This window comes from Ranitomeya variabilis, chromosome 6 (genome assembly GCF_051348905.1).
Source record: "Ranitomeya variabilis isolate aRanVar5 chromosome 6, aRanVar5.hap1, whole genome shotgun sequence".
NCBI classification, from domain to species: domain Eukaryota; kingdom Metazoa; phylum Chordata; class Amphibia; order Anura; family Dendrobatidae; genus Ranitomeya; species Ranitomeya variabilis.
In genome coordinates, this window is record NC_135237.1 from 365900541 (window position 1) to 365912674 (window position 12134).

The window sequence follows — 12134 nt, forward strand, 5'->3', positions numbered from 1 at the left end:
TACCTCATGATAGTGGTAAAATTTCTTTGATATAGCTTCCGTTTATTTGTGAACAAAACAGAAGATTGGCGAAAATTTTGAAACTTTTGCAATTTTCCAACTTTGAATTTTTATGCCCTTAAATCACAGAGATATGTCACACAAAATACTTAATAGGTAACATTTCCCACATGTCTACTTTACATCAGCACAATTTTGGAACCAACATTTTTTTTTGTTAGGGAGTTATAAGGGTTAAAAGTTGACCAGCAATTTCTCATTTTTACAACACCATTTTTTTTAGGGACCGCATCTCATTTGAAGTCATTTTGAGGGGTCTATATGATAGAAAATACCCAAGTGTGACACCATTCTAAAAACTGCACCCCTGAAGGTGCTCAAAACCACATTAAAGAAGTTTATTAACCCTTCAGGTGTTTCACAGGAATTTTTGTAATCTTTAAATAAAAATTAACATTTAACTTTTTTTCACACAAAATTTATTTCAGCTCCAATTTGTTTTATTTTACCAAGGGTAACAGGAGGAAATGGACCCCAAAAGTTGTTGTACAATTTGTGCTGAGTACGCTGATACCCCATATATGGGGGTAAACCACTGTTTGGGCGCATGGCAGAGCTTGGAAGGGAAGGAGCGCCGTTTGACTTTTCAATGCAAAATTGACTGGAATTGAGATGGGACACCATGTCGCATTTGGAGAGCCCCTGATGTGTCTAAACATTAAAACCCCCCACAAGTGACACCATTTTGGAAAGTAGACCCCCTAAGGAACTTATCTAGATGTGTTTTGAGAGCTTTGAACCCCCAAGTGTTTCACTACAGTTTATAATGCAGAGCCGTGAAAATAAAAATTCTTCTTTTTTTTTCACAAAAATGATATTTTAGCCCCCAGTTTTGTATTTTCACAAGGCTAACAGGATAAATTGGACCCCAAAAGTTGTTGTCCAATTTGTCCTGAGTACGCTGATACCCCATATGTGGGGGGAACCACTGTTTGCGCGCATGGCAGAGCTCGGGAGGGAAGGAGCGCCATTTGGAATGCAGACTTAGATGGATTGGTCTGCAGGCGTCACGTTGCATTTGCAGAGCCCCTGATGTACCCAAACAGTACAACCCCCCACAAGTGACCCCATATTAGAAACTAGACCTCCCAAGGAACTTATCTAGATGTGTTGTGAGAACTTTGAACCCCCAAGTGTTTCACTACAGTTTACAACGCAGAGCCGTGAAAATAAAAAATCTTTTTTTCCCACAAAAATGATTTTTAGCCCCCCAAATTTATATTTTACCAAGGGTAACAAGAGAACTTGGACCCCAAAAAGTTGTCCAATTTGTCCCGAGTACACTGATGCCCCATATGTTGGGGTAAACCCCTGTTTTTGCGCATGGGAAAGCTCGGAAGGAAAGGAGCACTGTTTTACTTTTTCAATGCAGAATTGGCTGGAATTGAGATCGGACGCCATGTCGCGTTTGGAGAGCTCCTGATGTGCCTAAACAGTGGAAACTCCCCAATTCTAACTGAAACTCTAATCCAAACACACCCCTAACCCTAATCTCAACGGTAACCCTAACGACACCCCTAACCCTGACACACCCCTAACTCTAATCCCAACCCTAATCCCAACCGTAAATGTAATCCAAACCCTAACCCTAACTTTAGCCCCAACCCTAACCCTAACTTTAGCTCCAACCCTAAGCCTAGCCCTAGCCCTAACCCTAATGGGAAAATGGAAATAAATACATTTTTTTAATTTTATTATTTTTCCCTAACTAAGGGGGTGATGAAGGGGGGTTTGATTTACTTTTATAGCGGATTTTTATGATTGGCAGCTGTCACACACTAAAAGACGCTTTTTATAGCAAAAAAGTTTTTGCGTCTCCACATTTTGAGACCTATAATTTTTCCATATTTTGGTCCACGGAGTCATGTGAGGTCTTGTTTTTTGCGGGACGAGTTGACGCATTTATTGGTAACATTTTCGGACATGTGACACTTTTTGATCGCTTTTTATTCCGATTTTTGTGAGGCAGAATGACCAAAAAACAGCTATTCATGAATTTCTTTTGAGGGGGGCGTTTATACCGTTCCACGTTTAGTAAAATTGATAAAGCATTTTTATTCTTCAGGACAGTACGATTACAGTGATACCTCATTTATATCATTTTTTATGTTTTGGTGCTTTTATACGATAAAAATTATTTTATAGAAAAAATAATTATTTTGGCATCGCTTTATTCTGAGGACTATAACTTTTTTCTTTTTTCTTTGATGACGCTGTATGGCAGCTCATTTTTTGCGGGACAAGATGACGTTTTCACCGGTACCATGGTTATTTATATCCGTCTTTTTGATCGCGTGTTATCCCACTTTTTGTACGGCGGTATGATAATAAAGTGTTTTTTTGCCTCGTTTTTTTTTCCTACGGTGTTCACTGAAGGGGTTAACTAGTGGGACAGTTTTATAGGTCGGGTCGTTACGGACGCGGCAATACTAAATATGTGTACTTTTATTGTTTTTTTTATAATTTAGATAAAGAAATGTATTTGTGGGAATAATTTTTTTTTTTTTCTTTATTTAGGAATTTTTTTTAATTTTTTTTTTACACATGTGGATTTTTTTTTTTTAACATTTTTGCTTTGTCCCGGGGGGGACATCACAGATCGCTGATCTGACAGTTTGCACATCACTGTCAGATCAGCGTTCTGACTTACAGTGCTGAAGGCTTACTAAGCACTTGCTCTGAGCAGGCACTTGGTAAACCACTCCCTGCAGGACCCGGATGCAGACCCGTGGCCATTTTGGATCTGGGGACTGCAGGGAGAGGATGTAAGAGATGCTCGGAGCAACGCGATCACATTGTGTTGCTCCGAGGGTCTCAGGGAAGCCCGCAGGGAGCCCTCTCCCTGCACGATGCTTCCCTATACCGCTGGAACATTGCGATCATGTTTGATCGCAGTGTGAGGGGGGTTAATGTGCTGGGGGCGGTCCGTGACCGCTCCTGGCACATAGTGCCGGGTGTCAGCTGCGATAGTCAGCTGACACCCGGCCGCGCTCCCCCTGTGAGCACGGCCGATCGCATATGACGTACTATCCGTCGGTGGGAATTAAGGCCCATCCCACCTCGGCGGGATAGTACGTCATATGGGATTAAGGGGTTAATAAATAAAATTTTACCCTTTGCCACGACAGCACCCCACATGAGAGAGCGGGATCCGCCCACAGGAACAGGAAACCTACAGAATAAAAGGAGGTGGTCCCCTCTCCTCCTCAGTTTAGGTTTCCTGTTCCTATAGGAATCCCTGCTTACCTACAGATGAAGAGGATTCCTGGGCCATGCACCCGCCTGCGTCGGTTTCTGTGGGAACGGCAGGGGCTGCGGTTCCAGAAGCAGCGGCGGGGGAGCCCCTGCTTGCAGCCTCCCCCCTCGTCTGTCAGCCATCCATGGTCCGGGTCCGGTCACCGCTGGTCCACCCGGCTCCATGAGGACGCGCGCGCTGCAGCGGCCAGCTTAATAACTCCGGCCGCCGCATGGTGAGAGAGAGCGGCGCGTCTAACCCGGAAGTCTCCGGAGCACTTCTGGGTTAGGTCCGGGGAGGCAGAAGATTTGCTCCAGATTTAAAAAGCAGCGCTGGCGTCGGACCGGTGTGTGTGAGTATGGCTTCACCGGCCGACGAAGCGCACCTGCCTGCAGCAGAGCAGCGTTCTCCCAGTAAGGAGAGAAGCGCTAGGAGTAGCACTAAAAGTGGTGGTCGGCCTCCGGAGAAATGATCTACCACCAAACAGAAGGATCACTTGCCAAAAAATCCACCTCCAGAACCGGTACCTGTCAGCTTCACTGGGTGAATTTTTTAAAAGCCTCTTCCTATATGCTGATATATGTTCCTCCTGTATCCCCTTCCTCTAGACTAAGAAAAGGACACACAAGTCCAAGCACAAGGAATGTGCCTTATGTACACAGCCCCTTCCGGATTCTTATACCAAAAGGTTATGCTCAGAATGTATCATGCTAACCTTACGACAGGAGAATATAATGACTCCATCTGATGTTAGAGCCATAATCCGGGAAGAAATGCAGGGTTTGGCACATACAAGTAGCACCAGTACCCGCCAACCAAGCAGGTCCCAATCTCCAGCAAGCTCAGAATCAGAGGATGTACATAGATCCTCGGACGAATCTGGATCCCAGCCGAGTTAATTCGAGAATGAAAGGGGGCTTTGTCTACCTAACAGCAGTATAGACAACTTAGTAAAATCTGTCAGGAGCACAATGGGGTGCCCAGACGAGAAACGGAAAAAATCGGCTCAAGACATCATGTTTGCGGGGTTAGGACAGAAAAAACGTAGATCCTTCCCCGTCATACCCACTATTAAGGACCTAATTAAAAAAGAATGGGATAAGCAAAATACAAGAGGTTTCCTACCATCATCCTCTAAGAGACGCTATCCCTTCAGTGATGAGGAACTAAATTCCTGGTCAAAGGTGCCAATGGTTGATGCCGCAGTCGCTTCCACGTCTAAATAATCGGTCTTACCGGTTGAGGATTCGGGGGTCCTGACAGACCCGTTAGACCGTAAAGCAGAAGCCTTACTAAAAAGATCGTGGGAGGCTAACACAGGGGCATTCAGGCCAGCTATCCCTAGTACCTGCACGGCAAGGTCACTACTAGTGTGGATGGATGGAACAGCTGGAGGAACAAATTAGAGGTAGAACTTCGAGAGAATCAATCTTGCTGAAAATCTCTCTATTAAAAGAAGCGATAGCATTTCTGGCAGATGCCTCTGTGGATTCGCTACGCCTAGCAGTCAGATCAGCCGGCCTAGTGAACACAGCCCGGTGAGCACTCTGGTTAAAAAACTGGAAAGGGGACGCACAGGCAAAAGCAAAACTTTGTGAGATCCACTGCCAGGGTAAGTTCCTTTTTGGGAAAACATTGGATGAACTCCTGAATAAAGCGGGAGAGAGAAAGAAAGGCTTCCCTAATCAATCTCTTCCATCTTACAGGAGAGCCTTCAGAAGACGCCCCTTTACCAGAAACAAACTGTTTGAGCAAAGGGAGCGATGGGAGACGAAAGATCCAAAACAAAAAGGTGCTTTGTTTAGCGGATCCTATAATCCAAAGCGTAACAAATACCGCTGACCATGAAGTGGGTGGCAGATTAAAATTTTTCTTTCCCAAATGGGAACAAATAACATCTAGCCAATGGATTCTGGACATTATACAATACGGTTTAAAATTGGAGTTTGATCGAATCCCTTGGGATTCTTTTGTAGTAACATCACCAAAAGGACAAGAGCAACAAAGGGCTCTGGAATCAGAGATCCTATCTCTTCTATCTAAAAGAGTCCTAATAGAGGTTCCCCAGGATCAAGAAGGGAGAGGGTTCTATTCCCCTTTATTCTTGATCAATAAACCAGATGGTTCATTCAGAACCATCATAAATCTCAAAAAATTAAATTCTTTTTTGCGTAATCATACTTTTAAAATGGAATCCATTAGTTCTACCAAACTTTTGTTCCTTAGATGTGTCATGGCCGGGATAGACCTAAAAGATGCCTACTATCATCTTCCCATACATGCCGAACACCAGCAGTACCTAAGGGTAGCAGTCATCCGGGCAGGACAGGTTCGTCACTTTCAATACGTAGCAATGCCCTTTGGGCTTTCTATGGCTCCCCGCATCTTCACAAAAGTGATATTAGAAGTGATGGCTCATCTACGCCAACGGGACACTTTGATAATACCCTACCTAGATGATTTTCTAGTAGTAGGAAATTCTATACCTCAATGTAAGATTCGATTATCTAATACGATCTCGTCCCTACAGGAGTTAGGTTTGATCGTCAACTTCGAAAAGTCCAGGCTGAATCCAGAAACCGTTCAAACATTTCTAGGAATCCAGCTAGACTCCGTAAGTCAGAAATGCTTCCTCCCACAGTCAAAAAGAGTGACTATACAATCAAAAGTGTCAGAGGCAATGGAAAACCCACACATGACACTAAGGAAAGCTATGTCCTTACTGGGATCATTATCCTCGTGTATTCCAGCTGTGCCGTGGGCTCAATTTCATGCTCGTCAATTACAGTATGAAGTATTGTCGGCTCAGGGAAAAGAAGGACATCTGGAAAGTAAACTAACTCTTTCCAGAGATGTCATAGAATCCCTATCCTGGTGGCTAGATATGGAGCACCTTTCAAAGGGTGTACCATGGATAATAGACCCTTCTAAGATAATTACCACCGACGCCAGCCCTATGGGGTGGTGTGCACATATGGAGGATAGTCTGGCTCAAGATACTTGGGATCAGGCAGAATTAACATGTTCTTCCAATTGGAAAGAATTAAGAGCGGTAGAATATGCCTTAAATCATTTTCTTCCACAGATTCAAGGAGCACATGTAAGGGTTTTCTCGGACAATTCCACCACAGTGGCATATGTGAACCGTCAAGGTGGTACATGGTCAGGAAGTCTGATGACCATAGCAGCAGACATCTTCCAGCTAGCAGAGACTCATCTCGCATCCCTAACAGCCCTACACATCAGAGGTGTAGAAAACATCAAAGCAGACTACCTCAGTCGAAACATGTTATGCCAAGGGGAATGGACCTTAAACAGAACCATATTCAGAATGATAACAAGAACATGGGGTATACCACAAATAGATCTGTTTGCCACAAGAGACAACAGACAAGTAAAAAGGTTCGCTTCCCTGAACTTCATGGATCATCCAGACATGTTGGACTCTCTTCACCACCCTTGGAAGTTCAAACTGGCATACGCCTTTCCTCCGATGTCTCTGATTCCACTAGTGATCAGAAAAATCAGGAGGGAACGAGCAAGAGTAATCCTCATTGCACCCTTTTGGCCAAGAAGACCATGGTTCTCTTGGCTCCAGACCATGTGTCTATGCGACCCATGGATTCTTCCATCAGACAAGGAGAACTGCTGTTCCAAGGCCCCTTTTTCCACCCGCAAGTGAAAGGTCCTCACTTGACGGCGTAGAATTTGAGAGGCAACTATTAAGTTCAAGGGGGTTTTCAGTGGAACTAGTAAACACCCTTTTACTAAGTAGAAAAAGATCTACCACCCTAATATATATAGACACAAGAAGGAAAAGAGTACCAAGCCACCAATAAATAAATTCTAATATTTATTAGTAATAAATATAAAAGTACATAGCATCAAAATACAAGTAATATCAATAAAAAACCGTACCATGGACAAACAAGTTAAAATGTGAAGGACACAGACAAAATTCAACCATATAACATAGTGTGAATAGGACCATATAAGTATGATATAATGTGCATACCACCCATAACACTGGTTAAGAAAAAGATCAAGGGTCAAACCCGCATAGATCACCACACCTGTGGCCCTAAACTAGGTAACATGAACTCAGTGTAGTATATATCAATGTGGTGGTATCTTACCCAAATAGGTCCGTATCCGTGGTTGAACGTAGCCCCAACGCGCGTTTCGCTTTGGGCTTCCTCAGGGGGCCATGCTCGCAATAGTGTGTCACTCCAATATATATGTACCCTGCACATCTGTCCAAAATGTGGACATAATTAATGGCGCATGTAAGCGAAGTACGCAGGACCGGAAGCAGCGTCACCACTAAGCGTCCAATGCGACGCAAACTGATCGCGGTCATTGCCATGGTAACCGCTGCCAGTGCGCGCCACACTACGGGCGCCGAGATGACACTCCCGCCCGCACACATCGCCGACATGCGCACATGCCACATCAGAATATGCCGTAATAGCCCGCATCTACTTGCCAACCACCGGACATGACGGGCCAAAACAATCCCCGCCCAGGTACGCCAAAGAAAATGCAACGTTGACAACGTAGACTAAACCAAGTTGTATCGTACCACTATGGGCGGAGCAAACAGATTTTCTTGTAGTCAAGACACGCCCCCCCCCCCAAATATATACACGCCGGACAAGTGAAAAATAAGATTGCAAGTGAAAAAATAGTAAATATAAATAAATAGCATAAAAGAGCCGTGGAAAGTGCACCAACATATCAAACGTGCTATATACAATGCAAATGAATAAACAATCATAAATATAGTGATTATTATACAAATATAATAAATAAAGTGACATAGTAAAAAGGACTCCAGCCCATAAAAGGAATCCCTTGTGTCCAGCGTGATTCCAATGATTTATTTAGGATGTCCGGTAGAGGTCCATTATTCAAATGATGTGGCATAAATCATATATGTCTCCACATAATGAAGGATCAGGATAGCTTAGTCGGGGAACCATATATCATATATATTGAAACATAAAACTAAAAAAAGGAAAAACAAATTGAATTAAAATATAGACACACAAAATATAAAAGCTAAATCAACATCATAGGTATGAGGCAAAGCTCAGTTGTTCATTTAGCCCATCAGGGACCATAGTTCCAAGAGTTGCGATCCATTTACATTCTCTCTGGGCCAAGGTGCGCTTATAATCCCCACCCCTAATTCCCAGTCGAACCCTATCAATATTTGGGTAAGATACCACCACATTGATATATACTACACTGAGTTCATGTTACCTAGTTTAGGGCCACAGGTGTGGTGATCTATGCGGGTTTGACCCTTGATCTTTTTCTTAACCAGTGTTATGGGTGGTATGCACATTATATCATACTTATATGGTCCTATTCACACTATGTTATATGGTTGAATTTTGTCTGTGTCCTTCACATTTTAACTTGTTTGTCCATGGTACGGTTTTTTATTGATATTACTTGTATTTTGATGCTATGTACTTTTATATTTATTACTAATAAATATTAGACTTTATTTATTGGTGGCTTGGTACTCTTTTCCTTCTTGTGTCTATATCCTGTTTGGAGTATGTTCTGTGCCTGTTTTTGACAGGGTTGGTTGTATTAACCTTTCTGGGTATTTTATTCATACTATTTTCCTGTGGTTTCACAGCAGTGTATCCGGAAGTTATGGATTTTAGGGCACGTGAAAAATCGTGGCTCCTACAATTGGACAAAGTTTTTTGTGAAGGTTCGGACAGTGTTCTTAATGCTAAATCTAGAGATATTTTTGAATTGACAAAAAAATTTAAAGACTTACTCAATGTACGGACTCGGGTATGGTGGAACAAGGCGTTCCTTGAAAAATATCTATCATGTGGTTTAATACCTAGAGGATTGCGAATCCAAATATTTCCCTCATTTTTGGTTGAAGAGGAGAATTTTAGGGTTAAATGGGAAGAGACTGCATCTACTTGTTCCAAGGGCTTTATGGACTTCTTGGTAAAATCCAACACTACTAAATTAGATGAGTTGGATAAGGAATTAAATCTAGTCCAAGAGGAAATCAATAAGCTCCTATCTACTGATATGGCAACTAAGTTTAAAGAAGAAGTTGATGCCGAATTATTGAAGTGGGAGAGTGATGTAGTTACTAGAAAAACTAAGAAATATCAACGAGACCTCTCTGATTCTAAAAATAATCAGATCTATAGATGGAGGGGAAATAAACATCAAAATATAAGGGCCCAATCACGTGGTCGCTCGGTCTCCATTTCATCAGTATCATCAATTGATGAGAAGAGTAACAATGGGGATACTGTGAGACAATTTACTGGTCGAAAGGAGCAGAATAAGGAAAACTGGTTGAAAAATGGCAAGTTTAGTAATAAACGGAAAATTACAGTATCACCCTCAAAGGACAAGAAGTTGAGAACAAATGCCCTAGAGGTAATTAATCTATCTACACATGTCCTATCGAAGGCACAAATTGAGGTATTGGGATTGGGATTATCATTTTCACCGGTTTTAAAATACATAATACATAAATAAATAAATAATACATAAATAAAAGTAAAAAAATTATGTGTCAGGACAAATTGCAACAACTCAAGCACCAGACTCCGTACATCTGGATCAATATTACTTGCTTCCAAAAAGAATTGTGATGCCCTTAGGCCCTCCTCATGGTTAATACAGGTATAGAGAGACTCCACATCAGCAGTCACCAGCAACATATCGGGCTCGAGATACATGCCATCCAACCTCCTCAGGACGTCCGTAGTGTCCCGGACATGGGAGGGCAATGTCTCAACTTGTGATTTCAAATAGTGATCAATGTATTTACATATAGGATCACAAAGCCCTCCAATGCCCGAGACAATCGGACGTCCCGGTGGACTAGCAGCATCTTTATGGACCTTAGGGAGAAGATAGAACGTGGGTACCTTAATTATTATTATTTTGACTATTTTCTAGCTCTAAAAGACCTACACCTCTTCTCCAGAAAATTGATTTTGAAAAGACTACACTCCAGAGATGATCCTAGGTGTGCTAGTGATGTTGCACAAGATCTGGAAGTTATTCGTACACTGGAGGAGTTGGAATCTGAATCCCATTCTGTGAGTGTAAGTATTTCTCCGCCACTTATTACTTCTAAGTCCACCACTTTCCCCTCCTTGACATTGTGTTCCCAAGTGGATATTTTTACCAGGTTGGTCGCCAATGAATTTAAAACCATTGGCAATAAAGGAAGGAGGGATAATCTATCCTTCCAACAAAGACGGGCACTTGAAGAACTGGGACACTTGGATGATGTGGTTATAAAACCAGCTGACAAGGGGGGGAACGTGGTGGTCTGGCCGGTGGAGAAATACGAAAAGGAGGCCTTGAGGCAATTACGTGATAGGAAGACCTACTCTCTGTTACATGAGAATCCTGTGAAACAATATCAAAACCAGATCGAGATTATACTCGATATAGCTTTTGAGAGGGGTATTATCTCTAAGAAAATACATGATGGCCTGTTGGTTCAGAATCCTAAGGTACCCACGTTCTATCTTCTCCCTAAGGTCCATAAAGATGCTGCTAGTCCACCGGGACGTCCGATTGTCTCGGGCATTGGAGGGCTTTGTGATCCTATATGTAAATACATTGATCACTATTTGAAATCACAAGTTGAGACATTGCCCTCCCATGTCCGGGACACTACGGACGTCCTGAGGAGGTTGGATGGCATGTATCTCGAGCCCGATATGTTGCTGGTGACTGCTGATGTGGAGTCTCTCTATACCTGTATTAACCATGAGGAGGGCCTAAGGGCATCACAATTCTTTTTGGAAGCAAGTAATATTGATCCAGATGTACGGAGTCTGGTGCTTGAGTTGTTGCAATTTGTCCTGACACATAATTTTTTTACTTTTAAAGATCGTTTTTATTTACAGCAATGTGGGACCGCCATGGGGGCGGCATGTGCACCGGCTTATGCAAATTTATTTTTGGGCCTTTAGGAACGAATTATCTTCCCTGAAGATGCACGTGCCGTCCCCCAAATTAGTGGTTGGTTCCGCTTTATCGATGACATTCTCTTTATTTGGCAAGGTACTGTTCAGGACCTGGATTTATTTATGTTGGACTTAAATCGCAACGACTCAAACATCAGACTCACTTACACATACCATAGGCGGGAGATCTCCTTTTTGGATATTAAAATACAGGTTGGGGAAGATGGATTTGTGATGACTGATGTCTTCAGAAAGGAGACATCTGTAAATTCATTGCTCCATGCGTCATCAGCTCATGTCGGGTCCACCATTAGGGCCATTCCAACAGGACAGTTTCTCCGTATGCGAAGGATTTGTACCTCGACGGATGACTTTGAGAAACAGGCCTTGGACCTTAGGGGGAGACTTTTGGAGCGTGGGTACAGCAAGAGAAGTATTAAAAAAGGATATGAGAGGGCTAAATGGACCAATAGAGATGTTCTTCTCTCAGGCCATCATGGATCAAAAAGAGATAGGCAAGATGGGAAACAGGCCATGACTAGGTTTATATCAACCTATAATCATCAGTGGGAGACTATGAGAGCTATACTATCCAGGCATTGGCCGGTATTGAAAACAGACCCTATCCTGGCAAAATATTTACCAGAAAGACCGATGATGACGGCAAGAAGATCTAGAAATTTGCGTGATATGCTTCTTGATAGTCACTACATAGCTAAACCCACTGATTATTTTGGAGCAGGAAAACCAAGAGTAGGTTTCTTCCCATGTGGGAATTGCATGGCCTGTAGTAATTTGATTAGAGCTACATCCTTCACATCCAGTAATGGCTCCCGGGAATTTAAAATCAAGGAATA